The sequence below is a fragment of the Lactuca virosa genome, chromosome 2 (genome assembly GCF_052849685.1).
Source record: "Lactuca virosa cultivar CGN04683 chromosome 2, Lactuca_virosa_CGN04683_v6, whole genome shotgun sequence".
Taxonomy (NCBI): Eukaryota; Viridiplantae; Streptophyta; class Magnoliopsida; order Asterales; family Asteraceae; genus Lactuca; species Lactuca virosa.
In genome coordinates this window covers 90,205,607-90,232,559 of record NC_136427.1, presented here as the reverse complement: position 1 = coordinate 90,232,559, position 26,953 = coordinate 90,205,607, and positions in this window count along the sequence as shown.

Genomic DNA, 26,953 nt, shown 5'->3' with positions numbered 1-26,953 from the left:
TAGTCAAAATGGGAATATGGAAATTTTTCCATATGTGGAAGTTATTCTTTAAATCTGTGTAAGATTAGAAAACGTAACGCAAGAAGGATGTTCAAAGGAATGTACTTTGAATTTGAGACTTCAATTCCATGGAATATCCCTCCATTGGAATACTTTGTAATGTATGTTGCCAAGTCTCTATGACTTTTTGTGCATATTCATTACAAAAGGATCATTGCATATAAGTTTCGAATCTAACAGATTACAGTAAATGGCAAGATTTTGGTATTCTTACATTTACAGTAAGGATTTGGAATTGTGAAATGAGTATCATTGAAATGTTATCAATTGATCTATTTCACAAAGAAAGGACCATACGCAAACATAGTGTGCATGCTTGGATCATGGGATAACTATTAATTTAATTCAAGTATTAAGTTGATAAATCGAAAATACAACGAATAATGTGTAATCAATATGGTGATTAAATAAAAGGTGTTTTATTTACACTCAAAAGTTTTGGGGCCATATAGGATTAGTATTATTCTTGTGTTTCACTTTGCATGTTTTTACTTCCCGGATAACTAGGTTGTTCAAACCATCCACATTCGATCGTACTTTGGATGTAGGTATTGATGCAAGACTGTCATGAATGGGTCTGTAGTTTGTCTAGGTGTTTTAGACATAGTTGCAGTGTTCATGAGTACTCCTGGAATAATATTCGAGTATTGGATCAAACCCACGCTCATTTGAATCACTTCATGGATTTTATCACGAGTGATCATGAGACGATAATATCTTATATTCTTGAAACGGAGAGATATGAGTTGCAGTCTACAAGTCAGTTGCACATTGATGATGTGAAAATGCAGCAGTAACTCGGTGTTATAAAACACATCATTGTATGTGATTTGATGAGTAAATAGAGCAAGAATATGAGTTGAAGTTTATCCATTCCTTTTACCTTTAGAGGGATAAAAGCGATATTTGTGGGCCCCTCGATGATTTAGTGATGACAGCCCTAAGCGCTCGGCCGACCCTGGACTGATTTGATTTGTTCAATTAGTCAGTCGTCATAAATCCGAAATCGGGAAACAATAGATGGACAAAGAGAATGATTATAATCCATGTCTCGTTCCATATGATATCTTGTAGAATGGAGTAATATATGATCCCTTATCTAATGGACGTGATATTGACTAGGTCAGTGTTCGACAGCGGCTTTTAAGAGCTACGATTGCTAGTCGGGATTTTGGAGTCGTAATTGCAATAATAGTTATTAGACTTATCCAAGTGGGAGACTGGTGTATTAGGTTTCTAAGCCCATAACTATAACTGATATGTACTTAACCCGAGAGTAGCATGGTCCATTTGGGTTGCATATCATCAGGACAATTTGTTAGGATGGACTTTTTAGAAGTGGTTATTTATGATTTATTAATATATTATAAGTTATAATATATTAATATGAAATCATATGATTTAATTAGTATTGATCAAGAATTAGTTTGGAATTAATTTAGTGATCAAAAGAGACAAATTAAATCTATGGGGACTAATTATAGTAATTAGTGAAACATATGGATTGGGCCATTGATCCATGTTAGAATAAGATTATGTAAGGATACATAAAGAGGTGGGCCACATGAACCTTGGATCATAAACCCCCTGGGTATGGATTCGGGTTAACCCATGACCCTTGGAATCCTACATATAAATATGTTACTCCATGGCCAAAATCGTGACTAGTGTTCTTGGAGTTCATATGGACGATTTTGGTGTGCAAGATTCTCTCACAAATGTCATCCTTTGTCCTAGGTGTGTTTTGAACCATTTGAGGTGTCACACTTGGGGTACTAAGTTCTTGAAGGCCAAATTACAACAAGTTCTTGAACAATTAATATATATATATATATATATATATATATATATATAAATCACACATCACTTTTCTTCCTTAAGAAGACTACCCATGTAAGCCTTGAAAACTTATCCACAATGACGAGAGTATATTTCCTCCCAACTCTTGACTTAACTGGAACAGGTCCAAACAGATCCATGTGAAGAAGATGAAGAGGTTTTATAATAGAGGAGCATGAATTTGGCTTATAGGAAGACTTGGTTTTCTTCACTTTTTCACATTCTGAGCATAGTTTAACCTTGACAAACTGCATTTTAGGAATTCCTCTTACAAGCTGATTCTCTGCAATCTTCGAAATGTTCTTGAAGTTCAGATGTGACAACCTCCTGTGCCACAGCCAATTCAGATGAGACTAAGCACAAGAGAAGAAACAACAATGAAGAGACTTGTCAGCAGAAAACATATCCAGAACATAAATATTGTTTTGTCGATTTGTAGTAAGAACAGTGACATTATTTTGATCAACAACCTTTACTTATCTCTTGCTAAATAAAACTTTATAACCAATGTCACATAGTTGGCTGATAGAAATGAGATTATGTTGAAGACCTTTCACGTAAGAGACATTCTTGAAAACAACCGAATTGAACTTGATGGATCCATATCCCTTTGTAGCTCCTTGGCCATTATCTCCACATGTAAAAATTGGACTGTCCTTCTTTATGAAATATTCCAAGAGAGATTTGAATCCTGTCATATGCCTTGAACAGTTGTTGTCTAAATACCAAATATGCTCTTTTCATTGAAACTAATATATACAGTAAGACATAAAACACAAAAAAAACTTATACTACATGCTGACCCATTTGCAAAGGGCCACTCACTAAAAGATATTATAAAAAGCATTAGGGAGACAGTTCAACGAGTTTCCCTTTTTGATCCACTTATCACTGCGAGTTCTGATATTGTCAGCACGAACAGAGTCCTTTTCAAAAGTGTACTAGCTGACTTTGTGATAGGCATCACCACATGGATAACAAACTTTGATTTCATAATTCTTTCCCTTAACATTAGATTTTGATTTCTTTTCACATGTTGAATTTAATTTGAGAGTTTTGAAACAAAGAATGTCATTGATGGTATGCTCAGATACTACCTTTTCATGAGGTTCATGATGCATTGAAGAGTCATTAGAAGTGGAAGAATTTGATTGATCTTCAGGTTCAAAATTGCGTGTTGAGCACTGAGTAAACATATTATAAATCTCGTTTACAGAATGGACTTTTCAATTACATATAGGAAACTTTAGCAAAATCTTAGTACAGGGAAGAACATACTCACGATGAGAAGTTTGGTGAGAAGGATCAACAACAAATAACTTAGAAATACCTTTGGTAATGCCATTAGAATGAGTAGAGCAATGAGTGTCAATTAAATATTGATTTATGAAATGAGAACTCATAAATCTATTCTTAAAGTCTTCCTTTAAGCAGTCAGCTTCATAAAAGGTTTGTTTAGTCTCAACAACTTTGGTTAAAGAAATAGCACCTTCTATATCACCTCCAAGAATCTTCATACAATGATTTGGAATCTAAGTATTAATGATTCTTGTGGCATTAAAGTGAGAAGATGCCTATTTTTGCAAAATAAGTTGAGTGTGCTTAGCATGATCAACAAATTTTTCTTTTTGAGTGAAAAGAAAATTATTGGTTAGCGACATATAAGTGTTTTCCTCTTTTAGAGCAGAAAGAGAATTTTCAAGAAAATAGATTTTTTTCTTTGAGTTTCTTTAACTCAATACTGAGAGACGATTTTTCTTTATTTGAGACCAATAAATATAAACGTAAGAGATCAACCGAGACATCTTTTTCAATATTATTAGCAGAGGAGGGATTAACAAAATTCTTTACCTAATACATTGAGGTATCATCCTATTCTGACTTGAGGTCCTTTGCAGCGTAAGGAGGATCAACGTTAAGGATCTCAACGTTGTCATGATCAGTGTTAGTGTGTTGTTCAGCAATCTGATCCATGAGACACTTACATTCATCGTCTGAGGAGTTTTCATTATTAAAAGCAGATGATAGAGTGATCATTATCTCTTGAGATTTTGAGCAGTTTTGAACCAAACGATAGACAGAAAATGGGAATGAGTTTCTAATAGCAGTTCTCGCCTTTACATTGAGATTCAAAAGCCTCTTCTCTTCCTTGTTGAATTTGGGAACATGTTTCGATTGGATACACTTCAAGTATAAAGACTAAAGGAGGTTGACATGATTACTTGAGTGCATCAAAAACCTGCTCTGATACGAATTGAAGGTGTGTATCGATTCGATACACTTCACGTATAAAGACTAAAAAGAAACTTAAACAACGAAAATAAAGAACAAAATTTAAAAGACACAGAGAGTTCTCCAAATTGTTCTTTCACCAAGAAAGAGGTTTTGTCATCACCAAGAAGATGAGTTTGTCACAAAGATGATTGACACAAAGCCACGATCACAACAGGGTTTGCCCTAATGTTGTATATATATATACTAATCTATACATGTATATCCCATGATTCAAAGGATTGTGTCTAATCTATACTAAGAACCGATCTTATCACAAAGATACCAGATGTATGACCTATTCTATACTTATTTATATCATTACCTAATATACAAAAGATTACAATTGGATAACTATACTATAAGTTGACGTTGATAAGCGTGATACGTTGGGGATGTAGATGTAGTAGACATTGATGCTGATCTATCAGTGTGTCGTATGTTTGACTCATAAGATCATAAGGTGTGACGTTACATAGTGAATAACAGTATATTCGATTTTTTTGGATAAAAAACATGGCTTAAAAAAATTTAAACGAAAAAATAGATGTATTTTTTGGTAAAGATGTGGGTTTTATGGTATAATATGGTGTATGTGTGTCCAATGTAGAAGTGTACATCCATTCCTTTGGCCGTTGATTATTATGATTTCTGACGCTCACGATTGGTTCGATGGTTCCTTGTTAATAATGATTCTCTATTGAACCTTACCATATATATATATATATATATATATATATATATATATATATATATATATATATATATATATATATATAAAATTTAAAACAAGAATAAACAAACACATAACTTTTTCTTTTTTATCATTTTTTTCCCTGCTTCAACTTTTCTTGACAACCTTGGTCCAAAATCTTTTATTATATATAATTTTAAACAAACTTTGGTTTTATTTTATAATATTTCTCTAAATCTATTTTATTATAAATTCTCCCCAATTTATTTTTACAAAGAGAAAATTACAAAAATAGTCATATTTGCTAATCACTTTGCAGAAAATAGAAAAAATACCAAATTCTCCCCAATATATAATTTTAAACAAACTTCATATCTTCGAATGTACAAGTTGGTAAAGCGTGGATGTGCATCGATTGTTGTACGTTCATGGATTATGAGTTTTTTGGGTATAAATACCAATTTCCAACCCACGTTCGCAGATGAACTGCAGTCCATCTGCAACTTACTTTGCAATCCATTTGCAAATTGTCGGTTTATTTATTTATTTATATTGACTACGAAAATGACTGGCTTGACTACGAAATTACCAAATTATATATACAAATTTGCAAATAATTATCATTTTAACAATTATTTTTTTGGAAGATTTGTTTTAAACTTATATAATAAAATGAGTGAATATTTGGTTTACGTTGTCACTGGCGGGAGGTGGGAGTTTGTTGAGACAAATTTGGATTATGTATGTCCATAGGGATGAATTTATGAATTCGCTTCGATATGTTCGGAGTATATTAGTTTTATTGATTTTATATCATTAATGAAAATGAAAATCAGTTTGTCAGATAGATATAAAATTAGTCTTCGCTTCCATCATCTTTAATTGAATCATTATATAACCATTGTTGAAGAAATTGATGTTAGAATGTTTATCAGCGTAATCAAATCGGTTGAAGGAACAGTTGTGAAAGTTTTTGTGGTGGTTGATGAAGATGATACAGTTACGAGGGGTTGCGAGATAGGAAATGAGTTGCTTGCTTAGTTATCCAGCGATAAAGGGAGCAATAACCCAATAAGTACTTTCATAGTGTTGTTGAAAATGTAAATGTGATGTATTCACATATTCACTGTGTGGATCCTGAAAATTACAAGTACGTTGGTGATGATGATGTTGTGACATATCTTAATGACGTGGGTAGTTGTTCTGTTAATGTGACCCAACAAGAAGTTAAGGTTATCAAAAGGGGTAGAGTAGATGAAACTAAAAAAATTATGATTCAGAAAGATGAAAATCTACATGGTTATGGGGATTTTGCTGATGTAGATTTAGATATATCCGACTTAGAAAGCAATTCTGACGGAGATGAGTTGGATGATGAACCTAGCCCTAAGTTTTCTGATAACGTTTTTTATGGTATGCCCCCTGTACCGACATGTCCAGTTGGTGATAATGAAAATATCCTATCACAAAGGGTGGACTCTAATTCAAAAATTGAATTCCTCAGGATATTTAAAAACTAAGACCTTCTAAAACAGGCGATTTGGAAAAAATGTCTTCAAGAATGTTTCTAGACGAAGACAAGTAGATCGACAAAATCAAGGTATGAGGTTGTGTGTGTTGGGAAAAAATGTTCTTGGTTAGTAAGAGCAAAATGAATCAAAAATTCTAACGGACTTTTCCAAGTGAATTTTTTTTGACGTACACACATGTTCTTCAACAATGTTGCAACCTAATCATCGACAAGAAAACAAACGTGTTTTGGGTGAATATATTGCTATTGTTTTTGATAAATATTGTAGTAGAGTATATCGGGAAGAAGATATTGTTAACGATAATATGTATTGTTGTTGTTAAGGGGTACCAAAGAGGATTCAGTTACCAAACTTGCAACTTATTTCCACAATTTGTTCAAACATAATCTAGGCACGGTGATACATATTATTATTTATTTTTTGTGATGTAGTTAACTATAATCAGTATTTTTAATAGATATATTATGTATTGTAGGCACTAAGGATGGAAAAACCAAATATTATCGGTTTATATGGTATATGCAAAAATGAGTGTAAAAATTCTTGGACATGGTGTTCTAAAAACTATGTGATTGCATATGCAATATGGAGGATCTTACAATTATATTTGATAGGGCTCCATCAATAGCACCATCTGTTGCCAACGTTTTTCCTCATGCTCATCACAAAATATGTGGTGTCCATTTGTATTTCAACATAATATCTAGATACGGGTGGAGTAAGACAATTACAACAATCTTTTGAGAGGCTTGTAGAGCCTTTATAGTTGATGCTTTTAATGCGACCACGGACAGAATAAGAAGGTCAAAAGAAGAAGTATGGGAATACTTACGAAGTATAAATCCTAAAACTTGGTCAAGGGCACATTTTAAAGGCAACCGATACAATCATATGTCGTCCAACAGTGTGGAGTCTATAAATGCATTATGTAGACATGTACGTAAGGCGTCGATACTGATGTGGATCAACTTTTTTCATGCAACAATGCAACAATGCTGCTTTCAAAGACAAAACTTTGCAAGTAGGAAGTTGTAATATTAATGTTTGTTTCAAATGTTATTGATCTTAACTGTGTAATTTTCTCTTTTTTTTAGCAGAAGCAACAACAACACTAACCCCTTTGGCCGATGATATTATAAAAAGATAAAAGTACTTTTACTAATTGGGATGTTCTCATTATCTCAAATCAGAAATGTGAGGTCAAAAAGGGGAGACAAAACTTCATTGTTGATTTTTGAGAAATGACATGTACATGTAGGCAGTAACAACTTGACGGCATACCTTGTGGCTATGTCATAAGAGTGTTAACAATCAACAAGTGTGATAACTGCTCGATGTATTCTTTAAAAGCTTACTGTGACAACCCGAAAAATTTTTACTTTTAAAAGCCCAGTCAATCAACTCAAATGAGTGTCAAACTCACTGGTAATGAGTTCTAGCCTAGTAAAATGTCATTCTAAGGAGTTTAAGCCTAAGTACACTTAAGGAATGAGTGTCAGAATGTACCTGCTAGAGACACTGTCCAAGAAATCAGACCTTAACCTTATCAAAGAGAGTTCACGGCCACAATGCCAATGAGTTTACGGCCGTAAACTCATGTGGCCGTAAACTCAAGTGTATATATATGGTCCTTGGTCATTTCTAGCCATTTCTTGCATTCCAACCCCAAGAACTCGAGTTCTCTCTCAAGTATCATCTCGATCTTCTTCCTTGATCTTCAAAAATCGTAAGTGTTCTTGCTCTAGTTGTTGTAATCCTTCTTAAATTGCTTCATCCTCATGATTCATCCATGGAAATCATGTTTTCTTAGATTTTCAAGAAACACCAAGAACACCAAGAACACACACTAGTGTTCTTGGCCAAAATCGACCATTTCAAGCATCTAGATCGTAAGTACTCTTTCCTATACTTCATATAGTTGTTTATAAACACTATATTCATGCCAATATATGTCATTATATGTCATTTAGGACTTGTTGTGTCTCGGGACTTCATTTGTGGAACTTCTCATCCTTACACGCATACCCGTTTGAATCACCCACATCGGGTGAGTTCATACCCCGTAATGAATCTTTTAACTGTTTTAAATGTTTTAAGGGGGGGGGGGGCGGATACAAGTTGAACACAATGATAATTGTGTAATTGTTTGTTATAAACATCTTTCAAAATGTTGATTAGGTCTTTTATAAGTGATCAAAACATTTCAAAAACTCTTTTAAAGTTATGTTACTTTATAGTTAATTAAAGTCCGTTTTTAAAGTACAAGCATAACTTAGTAGATAAATGAGTCTTTTCAAACAGTTCAAGTAAAACATTAGTAAACTATAATATGTATAGTTTAGGAAGATACTATTCATTACTTCTAGTACAATGAAGCAAAACAAAGAGTCAGTTCATACATGAGTCAGAGCATACTATGATGAGAAACAAACAGAACATACATACATACTAGACAGAGAGAACACACAATACAGCTAGTACATAGAGAATACTATGATGAGAAACAAACAATACCATACAGATCAAACATACTAGGTTGCTATAGCATGAGAACATACAGGATCTAATTATACCAATGAATCACTAACTCATTGTTTTAAACAAAAGGTGATAGTTATCTTGGGTATACATGATCATATAAATGTGAATTACATGGCTTGCAAGAATTTGAAGAGGTCGCATTTGGTTCCCTTAATCTCTAGACAGGGAGAGCGTTTAGTAGGGGTACTAGCCTTCACATTATGACCATAATAAAACAAACATGTTTTAGGTCATTAGTACATCCGCATGTCATTATAAATGACAACTGCGTACTTACATCTCCCATTACTTTCATAAAAGTGACAGTACCACTTGAAAGTCAATTTAAACAATATTTTGGTTAATGATAGTCTAACTTGGGAAAATATACAACTCATGCAAGAAATAAACACACATAGCATTAGATGCCTTGGTAGAAGGCTACGTTTAGTAGAGATGACCATAATTCTAACCTTATGATTCCTTAATGTATACATCAAAGGATATATATATATATATATATATATATATATATATATATATATATATAATCAATAGGATCCGACAGGTAATAGGATGTGTGTTCCCCGCTTCATTTCATGTTCCTTGTTTGGTTGTGGGCTTGGAACGAACTCACCCAGTCTATTTTCTATTCTATTCTAGATATATATATGCTCAGTATATATTAAGTCATCATAAGGGTACCAGGTATGGGTCAAGTCATAAAACACAGAGTCAATGCACAGTTTTCTAGTACAAAACATACTTTCCAAATCAGAACTTTTGGTATACAAAACTAGAAACTTCCCAGTAAAGGGTTTAGTCCATTTTATTACACCAGTACAACTTAAAGGACCTTAGGTGATTAACTCTATAATACCTTAGTTTATACATCATGGTTATATATAATTAATACCCAATAGGTAGTTTGATGTGTGCTTTCCGCCTTACTTCCTATTCCTTGTCTGGTTGTGGGCTTAGGGCAGATTCACCCAGTCAACTTTCTATCCGATATTAGATTATATATATCCAGTATAAACTAAGTTATTATAAAATTAGTCACTGTGGTCATCATTTTATTATAAGAAATAAGGGTTTTCTTAAAGAATCTTTTCATAAAATATAAAGGAACCATTACAATTAACTCCATGAGTAACAAGTGAATACACCACGGTTATATACAACAATGATCTAACAACCAATGGAATGTGTGCAATCCGCCTTACTTCATGTTCCTTGTTTGGTTGTGGGCTTAGGGTAGATGCGCACTGTCGATTGTTTGTTTACTCTGAGTTTTATATAACTTGTATCCATTTAGTACTCATAGAACGGGTTGTAGAGTCATTTTTACTTATCTTTCATTAAAGTAGGAAATATAGGATTTCCTAGAGGAACAGGCGAACTTTTCTAAACAGAACTTACAACGTACTACATTTTCAACTACATTTTTCAACAACATTTTACAACTTACTCACATCACTAAAATCTTATGAACTCACCAGTTTAATTGCTGATCAACTCTTTCAAATAACTTGTATTCTCAGGAGCCTATTAGACAGGTACTCGTGCTGGGAATTCAGAAGATGGAGCATTATTGCTTCAAGTCTTGTTTTGTTATTTGCTTATGAATTCTATGTTTTGTGAACATACACATTGTAAACACTTTCTTTCTAAATTAAATGGTTGTTCATTACTTGCTTACTATATACATATCTTGTGATACTAAACATGACGTCCTCCACCTCCGAACGTTTCCGTCGTTCTGGTTTTGGGGTGTGACAGATTGGTATCAGAGCATTGTTTATAGTGAACTAAGTATATCAACCGATAAAAGATATACAACTATAAATACAATGGGGCTTATGTGCTCTGGATAATGATATATTTTAAGAGTATAACAATAAGTTATAAAAATATACCTACTTGCTTATACATGTACATATTAGAACAAGTATCACGAGGAGAACAAAACTAAAGTATTTAAAGGTTGAACATTGTCGTCAACCTGAATAGTTATGTAATCATAGCTAGGATCAATATAGCCTGATCAACTATATTCATTCGAGATGTGACCGACATGTGTTTGGGAATGATGTGGTGTTGCAACAGTGTTAAAACTTACCTAACATCAGTCAAGAGAACACTAGATCAAGTACATTAGATTTAGAATACTATAGGAGTATTCTATGATACTATAACATGATAACAAGTTTAAAACATACCAAGTACATTACATTTAAAATACTATAGGAGTATTTTAGGCTCTATATAAAAAACGTACCTGATAACATAACAGACCCTTGCGGATAGGTCTATGATTTCACAATGTATACTTCCAAGGTTATATATAACTGAGAATTTATAGACTTAGAATTTGTGATCTACGCTTCACTACCTGTTCCTTGTTTGGTTGTGGTTTTGGAGTAGGATCACTTATTCGAAGGTCTATTTAATCTTAAGTTATATACTACTTGTATACATTGTGCAATTATAGGAGTACTCTGTAAGGATCACCCCATAAAGTTACCTTAATCTCATAGATTCTTTAGTCACATCCATTCTCGCACGACGAACCCAGATAGATGTAACCACTTCCTCATAGTAGACAATGGAAGAGTCAGAAGGAAACGAGAGCAAGTTCATGAGGAGCTTTCAAATAGGGAGCAACGGAAGTAACCCAAAACGTCTTACACGTCACATCAATAAATAATAATCTGGTTAACTTATTGAGTGAGTGGAAACACTGCTCACATTATATGTTAAGATTACTTTCTTACATGCAACTGGTAACAGTTATTCAGGAAACAGATATTCATTCGAGGATAACCATTCCAAAATTCATAAAGTTTATTCGGTATAGACTCTTTTATGAATTGTTTCTAGAGCCCTGTGGAAGTCAGGACCCGATACACCCAGAACTAGGATAACCTTGTCTTTTCAGCTTTCGGATTGTGTCCATTGCTTTAGACTTATTTCGTCTCATCTTTGTATTCTTTTAGTAAAGATGCCTCCTCGCAGATCAAACAGACGCACTACTTTGATAACTCCAACACTTTCTCTACAAATCGATGCAGCAACTCTGGATGCTGCAGTAGCTGCGGCTGTGGCAACAGCCATGGCTCAATATCATCCTACCAGTTCCAGCAGAGGTGGAACACCTGTTCATCCTACTCAAGGTGAGGTCCCTGTGCGCTCGAGAGAGTTCTCCTACAAGGATTTCACCAACTGCAAACCCCTTTCCTTTAATGGAAATGGTGGAGTCATCGCTCTGATGCGATCGTTCGAGAAAACAGATTCAATCTTCGAAATCTGTTTGTGCCCAGAAGGGAGCAAAGTGAAGTTTGTTGCCTGCACCTTCTCCAACAAATCCCTGACATGGTGGAACAGCCATGTTAAGTCACTGACCCTATCAGTGGCTAACTCAATAGGTTGGGAAAACCTAAAAGAGTTAATACGGGAGAAATACTGCCCGTTAGGCGAAATTCAAAAGCTAGAACAAGAGCTGTGGGAGCTCACTATGGTCGGCTCAGACATAGTGACCTACACTAACCGGTTCAGTGACCTAGCAACTCTATGTCCCGGGATGGGTACCCCGGAGAGCAAGAAGATAGAAAGATACATCTGGGGTCTGACTGCCCCGACCCAAGGAGATGTGTTGTCTTCTAACCCGGCCACATTCGATAGCGCCAAACGCCTGGCCCAGCGACTCATCGACCATGGAGTCCATCATGGTGTGCAAGTCTCGTTCCCAAGCTATCAAAGGGATAGGACTATAATCGGAAGTCAGGGAACAAGAGGAAGAAGAAGCGAACAACACAGGACACCCCGCAAGAACAACAAGCGAGCACTATGTACGCCGCTACAATGCCTACTGCTCCAGCACCTGCCAGTCGATATGCTGGAACCCTCCCGAAGTGTGGAAAGTGCAACTATCACCACACCGGAGTATGCCGGGAAATGCAGTGTCTGAACTGCCTCAGAAAGGGACACACAATCCGTTTCTGCAGAGCACCGGCTCAACCGATCTCCCAAGTCCCCGGAGCTGAAGAAAACCAAGCCTGTTATGGCTGTGGTGAGACTAGACACTATCAGAGGGACTGCCCGATAACAAAGAACTGAGGAGCGGATGGACGCATTGTGATGATCACCGCAGGAGAATCAACCCCGGAGTCGTCGACAAGCAGCGGTACGTTTTCGAAATAGTAATTACTTTGGGAATTAATTTATATTCATATAAGATTAAAACTTGGGGACAACACTTAAAAGTAATTATAACAACTCACATATTGAAATAGGTCACAATATTCAAGAGAACTAAAAGATCCGTTTAGAGAAGCTATGATGGCTTAGCATATACATCATGGTTGTGCATAACTAAGATGTTGCAAACTTAGAGTGAGTGATTCCGCTTAAATCCCTATTCCTTAGTTGGTTGAGGATTTGAGGCAGAGTTACTCAGTCGACTGTTTAATTCATCTTAAATATTCATAACTTGTATATGACAGGCGATCTTAGTGGTACCAAGGAGGATCATGATGTAAAGTATCATCACCAGTAATCAAAGCACTTTCATTAGTATGTATACGCACATCACGGTACGATACGTAGAAGTGTTAACATCAAATAGAAAATAGGAAACACTGGAACATTTACAAAGAGTACATTGTCGAACATAATAGGAATACATTGTCGAACACACTAGGGATACATCATCGTATAATAGACGTTTCTTTCAAATTGACCAAAACTTTGTTCAGTAAAGAGTCTGTTACTATCATTCGTCATGAGTTGGCGTGGTCCTCACCGTACTGAGTTCATATGTTTCTATCGCCTCGATCTGCAAGTTCTCGAAACTTTCGTCATTCGTATCGACAGTCCGACCTAAACCTCAGTTTTATCTTTCGTATTCTAAACCCCGAAGTACCCGTGCGAAGAGTACTTTGTCCTCCGAAGCCTTATCGATAGATGTCCGCAGACCGTCACGAAATACCACTCGTCCAGCAGACCAAGTTCGAGCACAGAGGCTATGGACGAAGACAACCACCTATCATTATTCAGTATATACGCGAGGGTGGTATATGATTATGATTACACAGATTTAGTATGTGTGTTTCCGCCCTATCTCCTGTTCCATGTTTGGTTGTGGACCTGGGGCAGAGTCGCACATCCGACCGTCTTACTAATCCTAATTATATACGATTTGTATACACGAGGTAATGATAGATGGACCAAGTATGAATCCTATCGTGAACAGAAGGGCAATGTTGCCAGGTCTACGAATTGGTATTCTGCCAATCAGAGGAGCGCAACCCCAGTAGTACGGCTAAGAAAGCTAATTTCAGGACGAAATTCCATCTAACAGGGGGATGATGTGACAACCCGAAAAATTTTTACTTTTAAAAGCCCAGTCAATCAACTCAAATGAGTGTCAAACTCACTGGTAATGAGTTCTAGTCTAGTTAAAGGTCATTGTAAGGAGTTTAAGCCTAAGTACACTTAAGGAATGAGTGTCAGAATGTACCTGCTAGAGACACTGACCAAGAAATCAAACCTTAATCTCATTAAAGAGAGTTCACGACCATAATGCCAATGAGTTTACGGCCGTAAACTCATGTGGCCGGAAACTCAAGTGTATATATATGGTCCTTGGTCATTTCTAGCCATTTCTTGCATTCCAACCCCAAGAACTCGAGTTTTCTCTCAAGTATCATCCCGATCTTCTTCCTTCATCTTCAAAAATCGTAAGTGTTCTTGCTCTAGTTGTTGTTAATACTTCTTAACTAGCTTCATCCTCATGATTCATCCATGAAAATCATGTTTTCTTAGATCTTCAAGAAACACCAAGAACACCAAGAACACACACTAGTGTTCTTGGCCAAAATCGACCATTTCAAGCATCTAGATCGTAAGTACTCTTTCCTATACTTCATATCTACTAGGAAGCCTTGAATCACACCCTTGAAACATGCATTTTCCCAAGGACATCTTGAGTTTACGGCCTAAGATCTCCCTTGGATGTAAACTCAATATTGTAGCATGTATGGGCCATAAACCCTCCTAGATGCAAAGCTAGTGACCCAGAACCCTCCCTTGATGATTGTAGGACCTTAAACTTCTCTCAAATATATAAATGATCTTGAGTTTATGGCCGTAAACTCCTTTGGGCCGTAAAATCATCAAAAGCCTCAATAGAGGTGGTCTTTATCATCCTCGTGTAGAGCAAAAGTCCCTAAAGTTTCCCTTGAGTTCAAACCCACACTTATGCATGTTTGACCGTGAGTTTACTGCCGTAAACTCCCTTGGGCCGTAAACCCATGGTAGTAAACTCATGTTACTGCCATTCCACTTTCCTTTGATGAATCACATGTGGTTCCAACACTTGGTCAAAGTGTTTCCTAGTCCCGGAAGGTGTTTCCTTTCATATAATTGTTTATAAACACTATATTCATGCCAATATATGTCATTATATGTCATTTAGGACTTGTTGTGTCTCGGGACTTCATTCGTGGAACTTCTCATCCTTACACGCATACCCGTTTGAATCACCCACATCAGGTGAGTTCATACCCTGTAACGAATCTTTTAACTGTTTTAAATGTTTTAGGGGGGGGGGGGGATACAAGTTGAACACAATGATAATTATGTAATTGTTTGTTATAAAAATCTTTCAAAATGTTGCTTATGTCTTTTATAAGTGATCAAAACATTTCAAAAACTCTTTTAAAGTTATGTTACTTTATAGTTAATCAAACTCCGTTTTTAAAGTACAAGCATAACTTAGTAGATAAATGAGTCTTTTCAAAATGTTCAAGTAAAACATGAGTAAACCATAATACCTGAAACCAAAACTAAAAACTGTAAGCACAAAGGTTAGTGAGCTCCCCCAAATTACCACATACCATACAATAACATACAAGCAACTACTGGGCCTTGCCCACTGCATCGGACCGAGATCCAGAAACTCCATCGGACCGAAGTCCAGAACTAACCAGGGCCTTACCCTCTGCATCGGTACGAAGTCCGGAAACTACATCGGACCGAAGTCCGAAACTAACCAGGGCCTTGCCCTCTGCATCGGACCGAAGTCCGGAAACTGCATCGGACCGAAGTCCGGAACTAACCAGGGCCTTGCCCTCTGCATCGGACCGAAGTCCGGAAACTCCATCGGACCGAAGTCCGGAACTAACTGAACATAGCATAGCATAATCACAACTACTGGCATAAACACATATATTGTATACTGCATCGAACCGAAGTCCGGAACACATAACACAAAATCATGCTTGAATCACAAAGACATCAAGCACACCGAACTACTGCATCAGACCGAAGTCTGGAACTACTACTAACTAAACGGGCCGGCATTGTGGCCGTAGACCCGTTCCTACTGGAAGGAAACTCACCTCGTAATGCTGGCTGTCGAGATCCTAAATCTGAAACTGCCTAACCGCTGCTCCGGAACTCCCCGGCTACAAATTCCATAAACACTAAATCAAATACTGATAACTAATCTCAGGGCAAAATGACTGTTTTACCCCCTGGTCAAAGTCAACTTTCTTGTCAAAGTCAACTTCCTAGTTGACCGGACTCGCCGAGTCAGAGCACAGACTCGCCGAGTCCCTTCTTTACTTATACTGATTTTAACTCACCGAGTCCTTTTCCCCCTCACTGACTCATCCTGGACTCACAAGTCGAAGAAGAACGGGGACTCGCGACTCGACTCGTCGAGTCGAAGAACAACTCGCCGAGTCCTGGCATGCAGATTCCAAACAACTGAATCCTAACCTATTCCTGAGCATCTAACTTGTAGATCTGAGCCCCTGGAACCATCTGGACACGTAAAGTTGCTAACTTTACGTGTATTTAATAAGGAATGAAGCTATTTCATTCGAACACTACTTTGCTCGGAAAAACTCGTCCGACTCGCCGATTTGATGAACAACTCGTCGAGTCTAAGGCTATCTTCAACGGACTCCCCGAGTTGTTCATCCAACTCGTCGAGTTCACTGCTATCTTCATATGGCTCGCCGAGTCATCTTGCAACTCGTCGAGTCCATTTAGTCCCTTTTTCATACAGACCTGATTTGAGCCATGCAACGGCTCCAAATCACAGATCTAGGCTTCTAGGGCATGCTTATCACGTAAAGTTGCAAACTTTACGTGCATGCATAGCTTTAAGGGCTTCAAATGTCAAAACTAAGCTCTTAATGGGGTTCTAAGCTCAAGAGGGACCTCAATCACGAGCATAACTGGAACTTTACACTTCTAGAAGGTAATGAGGGTCCAGATCTGAAGTATAACCTGACCATAAGGTTTCTCTACAAAGAATTTGGGGCTTTTGGGCTTAAAAGCAACAATTTGGGGACAAAGAAGATCTAATAGATCAATATGCAAGATGGAAACTTTATTACCAGAAAGGATGACCACAAATGAATGTATTCTAGATCTATTTCCCCTTCCTTGAACTCTTCAACCTCTTTCTTCTTCTATTTGCTCCACAGTGCACCAAAAGTTCCTTCACAAGGCAACAATCACTCACACACTGTTTAGGGAGGGTAGGGTTTGATAAGAATGCTCTGAGGTTGATGGGAGCGAAGTTGGGGCGCAATAAGACGTTTAAATAGGGTGCAAACCCTTAAAATTAGGGTTTCCTCCTGACAGGCGGACTCACCGAGTCCCAGCGTGTGGACTCGCCGAGTAGCCCTCTTAAAACGTGTGATCAAAACGTCTCTACTCGACGAGTCAGGCTACAGACTCGTCGAGTACCCCCTTTAAAAGAAAATACTTTATTAAATTACATACCTGAAATGGAGCGTTACAATTCTCCCCCACTTATCTTAGACTTTGTCCTCGAATTCTGCTGCTGCTAAATCTATAAACAACTCTAGATAATGCTCCTTCATCTCATCCTCCGCCTCCCAAGTCCACTCTGAACCCTTCCGGTGCTGACACTGCACCTTCACTAACTGAACCACCTTGTTCCTCAAGGTCTTCGTCTTCCGATCTAAGATTGCAACTGATCTCTCGATATAATTCAGGCTGCTATCAACCTGAATATCCTCCAATGGTACCACTGCTGACTCATCCACCAAACACTTCCTTAACCGAGAAACATGGAAGGTGTTGTGGATCTGGCTAAGCTCTACTGGAAGATCCAACCGATAGGCGACCCGACCCACCCGGGCCACAACCCTAAATGGACCAATGAACCTGGGGCCCAACTTGCCCCTCTTCCGAAACCTGATAACGCCTTTCCAGGGTGATACCTTCTGGAGGACCAAATCTCCCACCTGAAACTCCAAATCTGAACGCCTCCTGTCGGCGTAACTCTTCTGTCGACTCTGCGCAGTTTGTAGTCTGCTACGGACCTGCTGGATCAACTCTGTGGTCTTGAGTACCACCTCTGTACTCCCCATGAATCGCTGACCGACCTCACCCCAACAAATAGGGGTCCTACACCTCCTTCCGTAAAGCATCTCGAAAGGAGGGCGGTCAATACTGGCATGATAGCTGTTGTTATACGAAAATTCCACTAACGGAAGATATGTATCCCAACTGCCACCGAAATCTAGTACACATGCCTGAAGCATGTCCTCGAGAGTCTGGATCATCCTCCCGCTCTATCCATCTGTCTGTGGGTGAAAAGCAGTGCTGAAATGAAGACGAGTACCCATCTCGTCATGAAACCGCTTCCAAAACCTGGAAGTAAACCGGACATCTCGGTCTGACACCACCGAGACAGGCAATCCATGCCGTGCCACTACCTCGCGCACATAAATATCAGCTAGCTTCTCGGCCGATATACTCTCCTGAATCGGTATGAAATGCGCGTTCTTGGTCAGCCGATCCACTGTGACCCAAATCGCATCAACTCCACGCGCTCGCGCACATAAATATCAGCTAGCTTCTCGGCCGATATCCTCCCATTTCCACACGGGAATGTCTAACGGCTGCATCTTGCCGTGGGGTCTCTGATGCTCCGCCTTGACCTTCCTGCAGGTCAGGCATCTCTCCACATACCAAGCTACGTCCCGCTTTATGCAGGGCCACCAATAGTCGGGTCGAAGATCTCTATACATCTTCGTCGCCCCTGGGTTGATGGAAAACCGGGACTTGTGGGCCTCATCCATCAGTACCTGCCGTACTCCTCCCCAGTAAGGTACCCAAACTCTCCCATGAAGGTTCAATAATCCTCGACTGTCATAGTCAAGGGAAGCTACTCGGCCCACAATCCTCTCACACTTCTGTCTCTCCTCCTTAAGGCCTTCAACCTGAGCCTCTCTGATCTGCTCCAACAATGGAGTAATCACCGTCATCCTCAGACAAATATCCCTGATCGGGGCGGCTACCGCCTTGCGGCTCAGGGCGTCGGCCACTACGTTGGCCTTGCCCGGGTCATAAAGGATCTCACAGTCATAATCCTTTACCACATCTAACCATCGGCACTGCCTCATGTTCAGATTCGGCTGATCCATGAGGTACCTCAAACTCTTGTGATCCGTGTAAATGATACAGCGGACCCCATAGAGGTAATGTCTCCAAATCTTGAGGGAAAACACTACTGCCCCCAACTGCAAATCATGTGTCGGATAGTTAGCCTCACGAGGCTTCAACTGTCTAGAGGCGTAAGCTATCACATGGCCTCGCTGCTTCAAAACCGCTCCCATCCCTGTAATCGAAGCATCACAATAGACTACAAAGTCCTCTACTCCCTCTGGCATGGTAAGAATCGGCGCCTCAGACAATCTCTGTCTGAGGGTCTCAAATGCTACCTGCTGCTCAGGCCCCCAGCGAAACACCACCGACTTCTTGGTCAGTCGGGTGAGCGGAATTGCTATCTTGGAGAAATCCTGAATGAATCTCCTGTAGTACCCTACTAATCCCAGGAAACTCCGAATCTCAGTTGGAGACCTCGGGACCTCCCACTGCATCACGGCCTCTATCTTGGCCGGATCTACTAGTATACCCGTCCGGTTGACGAGGTGTCCAAGGAACTGCACCTCCCGCAACCAGAACTCGCACTTGGAGAACTTTGCGAAAAGTCTATCCCTCCTCAGCGTCTCTAGCACCTCTCTCAGGTGCTCCTCATGTTGCTCCTGAGTCTTGGAATAAACCAAGATGTCATCAATGAACACTATCACAGACCGATCCAACATGGGTCTGCATACGTGATTCATGAGGTCTATGAATGCGGCTGGAGCGTTGGTGAGCCCGAACGGCATCACCACAAACTCATAATGACCATAGCGGGTCCTAAAAGCGGTCTTCTGCACATCCTCATCCCTGACCCGCATCTGGTGATATCATGACCGTAGATCAATCTTGGAGAACCAAAACGCTCCCTGAAGCTGGTCAAAAAAACCGTCTATCCTCGGGAGTGGGTAACGGTTCTTCACTGTTACCTTGTTCAACTCCTGTAAATCTATGTACATACGGTGCGACCCATCCTTTTTCCTCACGAAAAGGATCGGTGCTCCGCATGGTGAACTACTCGACCTGATGAATCCCTTGTCTAGCAGTTCCTGCAGCTGCGTAGACAACTCCTGCATCTCTGGAGGAGCCAGTCGATATGGTGCCTTGGCTATAGGAGCTGCACCCGGAACCAGGTCAATCCGAAACTCGACCTGTCTCTTCGGAGGTATTCCAGGCAAATCCATTGGGAATACGTCCGGGTACTCTCGTACTACTGGTACATCATCAACTGTCGCCTTACCCTTCTCTCGGGCATCTATAACATTGGCGACGTACCCTGCACAACCCTGCTGAACATAGCGCCTCGCTCTCGCTGCTGAACATAGAATCGGTCCGCGCTGTGGCCTTTCGCCCTGAATCACTAACTCTCCCCCACTGGGAGTGCGAACCCTCACTAGCTGTAGCTCACAGTCAATCACCGTCCCATTAGGGCTCAGCCAATCCATACCCACTATAACCTTATTCCCTCGCAGGGGAATGGGAACCAAATCCACTGAAAACTGCTCATCGAATAACTACAGCGTACACGCCCTATGAACTCTCGCGACCCTGACGGTCCTGTCATCTGCTATCTCAACCTCTATTGGGCAATCCAGATCCCCCGGAGCTCTGCTAAACCTCTTGCTAAGAGCAAGAGACATAAATGATCAGGTGGCCCCTAAGTCAAACAATAATGTAGCTGAAATGTCATTCACTAAGAACGACCCTATACAAGAACATACAACCATAAGAATCAATCAATATCCATAAAGAGAAAAAGGAAAATATATATCTGTCACCACATCAGCAGTCGCTCGCGCCTCCTCTGCTGTCATCTGGAAAGCTGTACTCTTCGCCAATGTCGTCTCTCCCCGGCCCTGACGGCCGTCTGTGATCCTCAAGGTAGCAAGGGCAGGTGCTACCACCTTCCCTGCTGCTTCTAAACTCGGGCACTGGGACTTTTTATGTCCCCTCTGATTGCAATGAAAGCAAATCAGATCAGCTGCTGCAGTGGCGGTGGTAGTAGCTGTACAATCTCTACTCATATGCAAGGTCCGGCCGCACTTATGGCAACCGACACTACCTGTCTTGCACGCCCCATCGTGCAATCTCCCACACTTGCCACACCGACTGTGGCTCTGCTGCCCTCTGGATCTGTGATCTGACACCTTGGGCTTTTTGCCCGAACTCCCTGTACCAGAAGCCACCTCTGGCTTCTTCTTCTTTTCCATCTCCAGATCTATCTCCCTCTCCCGAGCCCTCGCAATCATATCATCCAACGTTTTACAGCTGGACCGGCTCACAAACTGGCGGATATCACTCCGCAACATCTCATGATAACGGGCCTTGTTCATTTCCTCATTAGCTGCATACTGAGGAACAAGAAGAGCCCTTTCCCTGAACTTAGCGGTAATCTCCGCCACTGTCTCTGAAGTCTGGGTGAGGTCCTGAAACTCCCTGGCTAACTGCTGCACCTCAATAACTGGTGCAAACTCGGCTCTGAACCTGGTAGTAAAATCAGTCCAAGTCATGGCATCAAGTGCTGCGTCATCCCCGATGATATGCCCGACCTCCTCCCACCAATCTCGTGCCATGTCCTTCAGAAGACAGGATGCTAGTCTGACCTTGTCCCCCTCGGGACATCTGCTGGTGCGGAAAGTGTTGGCAACATCAGCCAACCATCTGGTACTCGCTATGGGGTCCCTCGCCCCATGATAATCTGGAGCTCCACAAGCCCGGAACTCCCTGAAAGTGAGTGTGCGTGATCCTAACATGGCCGCCACCTCGGCACGGAAAGCGCCCAATCTCTCGTCCATCAACTCTAAAATACCCTCCTTGATCGAACCGAAGATCACAGGAGTCTGATCCAGTATGATGCGAGTAACCTCTGAAGAGAGGAACTCCCTAGTCTGCTCGTCCAACTGCCCGGTCCCCGAGCCTGTTCCTAATCCCTCCCCGACACCTGAACTGCCGACTGCTGGTCTAGGGCGTAAAACCACCATTCTGAAAACATATCACGACAAAACGTCTGAAACACTGATATATCTCGAGGGATCACTACTACTGCAAGTTTGCTGGTCTCATCTCGGCTTTCCTTGATTCGAGTACGGATCCTCTGCTTTCAGTAATACGGGCCCATACTAACTTCCACATCTATCCGTACTTTCCTCAAGTACTGCCTCGACTCCACCAAGTCACTACTACTGCTACTGATCTCTGCTACTCTCATCCTAGGCTTGCCCTAGGGAAATCTCTGACTCTACCCAATCCAGTCCTCAGCTGCTGAAGGGCTCCTTGTAATGCCAATCAGCCATCACCTGAATACCATCACATGTGGCGAGGCTAAGATAATCCTTGGAGTAAAAGACTCGTCCCTACAACTGTTAGAATCAAACGAGAGCTGCGCAATAGGGCTAAATCTAGCACTCTGAGATTATTCAACCCTGATCACATGTGACGTGACGTATTCACCTAATGGATAACTCTCATCACTCCGAGTCCCAAAAAACACAAAACAAGCAGCATTCAGACACAGGAGACTACTCAAGCAATTCTATCCCCATAACAAGAAACTGTACTAGCATACAATGCTAAGCTCATACTATCAGGCATAACCTAAACAGACTATCCTACTACTGTCTACTAAATACTAGCATGCAATTCTCATAAAGCTGGAACACATAAAGCAGGCTCATAAGGCATCCTCCTAGATCCTTAGTCCTATTCTAGCATGCTGTTCTACTGAAACTGAAACTGATAATCATAACATAAACTTGTATGGGTAATTTGGGAGTACTTACTTGAGCTCGGCTGATCGCATGCACCACACCCTTTTCCTTTTCTCAAAACTCTTTTTCTTTTTAAGTTTCTTTTTCAAAAATCCCTTTGAAAACATTTTCTTTTAAAAATCTTTCTACCATTTCCTCAGTTTGAGTCCAGTCACACCCGAGAGTGTGCCTGAATCCCTCAAACCAAGGCTCTGATACCAACTTGTAACATCCCAAAAATACGACCCAAAATTTTTTTGTTTAACTATTACTAAAAACCATCTCATCATTTGTCATACATACTAAGAACCATAAAATGAGTAACTCAAAAATCATGTAACTGTGTCAAAGAAAATACTGTATCAGTCATGTCAAAATATCTGAATAGAACTCCCAGGAATAAGCTGAAACTGTGGTGTGTGCCATGCCATCATCCCGAGCTCTTCCCTTTACTTGCGGAAGTACCTGAAACCAAAACTGAAAACTGTAAGCACAAAGCTTAGTGAGCTCCCCCAAACTACCGCATACCATACAATAACATACAAGCAACTACTGGGCCTTGCCCACTGCATCCGACCGAGATCCGGAAACTGCATCGGACCGAAGTCCAGAACTAACCAGGGCCTTGCCCTCTGCATCGAACCGAAGTCCGGAAACTGCACCGGACCGAAGTCCGGAACTAACCAGGGCCTTGCCCTCTGCATCGGACCGAAGTCCGGAAACTGCATCGGACCGAAGTCCGGAACTAACTGAACATAGCATAGCATAATCACAACTACTGGCATAAACACATATACTGTATACTGCATCGGACCGAAGTCCGGAACACATACCACAAAATCATGCTTGAATCACAAAGACATCAAGCACACTGAACCACTACATCAGACCGAATTCTGGAACTACTGCTAACTAAACGGGCCGGCATTGTGGCCGTAGACCCGCTCCTACTGGAAGGAAACTCACCTCGTAACGCTGGCTGTCGAGATGCTAAATCTGAAACTGCCTGACCGCTGCTCCGGAACTCCCCGGCTACAAATTCCATAAACACTAAATCAAATATTGATAACTAATCTCAGGGCAAAATGACTGTTTTACCCCCTGGTCAAAGTCAACTTTCTTGTCAAAGTCAACTTCCTGGTTGACCGGACTTGCCGAGTCAGAGCGCAGACTCGCCGAGTCCCTTCTTTACTTATATTGATTTTAACTCACCAAGTCCTTTTCCCACTCACTGACTCATCCTGGACTCACAAGTCGAAGAAGAACGGGGACTCGCGACTCGACTCGTCGAGTCAAAGAACAACTCGCCGAGTCCTGGCGTGTAGATTCCAAACAACTGAATCCCAACATATTCCTGAGCATCTACCTTGTAGATCTGATCCCCTGGAACCATCTGGACACGTAAAGTTGCTAACTTTATGTGTATTTAATAAGGAATGAAGCTATTTCATTCGAACACTACTTTTCTCGGAAAAACTCATCTGACTCGCCGATTTGATGAATAACTCATCGAGTCTAAGGCTATCTTCATCGGACTCGCCGAGTTGTTCATCCAACTCGTCGAGTTCACTGTTATCTTCATATGGCTCGCCGAGTCAGCTTGCAACTCGCCGAGTCCATTTAGTCCCTTTTTCATAGAGACCTGATTTGAGCCATGCAGCAGCTCCAAATCACAGATTTAGGCTTCTAGGGCATGCTTATCACGTAAAGTTGCAAATGTTACGTGCATGCATAGCTTTAAGGGCTTCAAATGTCAAAACTAAGCTCTTAATGGGGTTCTAAGCTCAAGAGGGACCTCAATCACGAACATAACTGCAACTTTACACTTCTAGAAGGTAATGAGGGTCCAGATCTAAAGTATAACCCGACCATAATGTTTCTCTACAAATAATTTGGGGCTTTTGGGCTTAAAAGCAACAATTTGGGGACAAAGAAGATTTAATAGATCAATAAGCAAGATGGAAACTTTATTACCAGAAAGGATGACCACAAATGAATGTATTCTGGATCTATTTCTCCTTCCTTGAACTCTTCAACCTCTTCCTTCTTCTATTTGCTCCAAAGTGCACCAAAAGTTCCTTCACAAGGCAAAAATCACTCACACACTGTTTAGGGAGGCTAGGGTTTGATAAGAATGCTCTGAGGGTGATGGGAGCGAAGTTGGGGCGCAATAAGACGTTTAAATAGGGTGCAAACCCTTAAAATTAGGGTTTCCTCCTGACAGGCGGACTCGCCGAGTCCCAGCGTGTTCGACTCGCCGAGTAGCCCTCTTAAAACGTGTGATCAAAACGTCTCTACTCGACGAGTCGGGCTACAGACTCGTCGAGTACCCCCTTTAAAAGAAAATACTTTATTAAATTACATACCTGAAATGGAGCGTTACAAATACATATAGCAAACACAAGACATATAATAAACTTACAACAAATTTTTACCAATAATTAACCTAATGGAACTGCGATGGATACTTCTCTTTCTCCATTGTTATATAGTCATCCCTTGTTCTCATTTTATCTTCTAAACGATCCTTTTGTACCCTAAGATGTATCATCTCTGCATCCTTGTCAACATATCGTTTTTGCAGTCATTTTGATACTCTTGTTAGTCTTTTTTATCTATTCTTCATTCTCTTTGATTTTCTTTTTATTAATCTCTATACATTCTTGAGCGTCTTTGCAATATGATGCAATAACTTCACGACGTTCAGTGCGAACCCGTGACGACTCTTTATTTTGTTTTTGTTGTTCTTCAGCCCATTGCAACTCTTGAAAAGTTTCATCGAACATATATGGCCATTTCGAAGAGGGTGCAACAAAAGGGTCGACTGAATCACAATAGTAACAATCTAGTTCGGCGCACGAGCAAACTTTGAATTTTGAAGATGAACTCACAATAAAGTTGAGAATAGATATATTATTTTTAATAAGAAAATGATCGTATATGTGGTATTTATACATGTAACACCTCTGTTTCTCGCTTGCTATAAATATAAAATATGTATTTACGTCGGTCAACGATTGTAATATTTTTATAAATAAGTAAAAAAGAATTATTCGAGTATATATGTTTATATATATTATGTGAAAGCAAATTGGACAAATAATATTTTTATATAATTAAATATGGCTGAAATAAACGTTAAAAATAAAAGATTTTCTAGGATAAATAATATAAACGAAAGTCGTAGTAATTGTAAACACAAGCCCGTGGATATAAAGTACGCATAAATCTGACCTTGTACGATAAAGTTATGAAACAGAGATCGGTGACTTGTTAGCCAAAACAGTATAAATGATAGTTGATGTTCTCGTAAATATGAACCCATCAATTATAAAATTGGATAGGTCGTAAAGTAACATTTTAATCCATTGAATTCGTATATTACCCTATTGAAAATTATGTTGGCATATCTTGTAAGTTACAAATTTAAATATTATGACAAATTCTTTATTTATTATAAGAAAAGATAATAGTAAATGGTTATATCGTGAGTTTGTATAATGTGAGAATTCCATTACTTTAAACGAAATATATATATATATATATATATATATATATATATATATATATATATATATATATATATATTCGTTCTAAAACAAATGTATATATATGTTATACGTGTATAATATCATGCAATGAATAAATAAATATACTTCCATAAAAGAGTTTAAAGAAGGGATATAAATGTGATTTAAATAAAGCAAGTACAAAGCATGGATATGTGTTAATTAAAAATAATATTTGGCCTTAGGAATTAGAATAGTGCACGTATGATGAATAGGTTGTGTGTGTCAAAGCAAAATAATAGGAATATG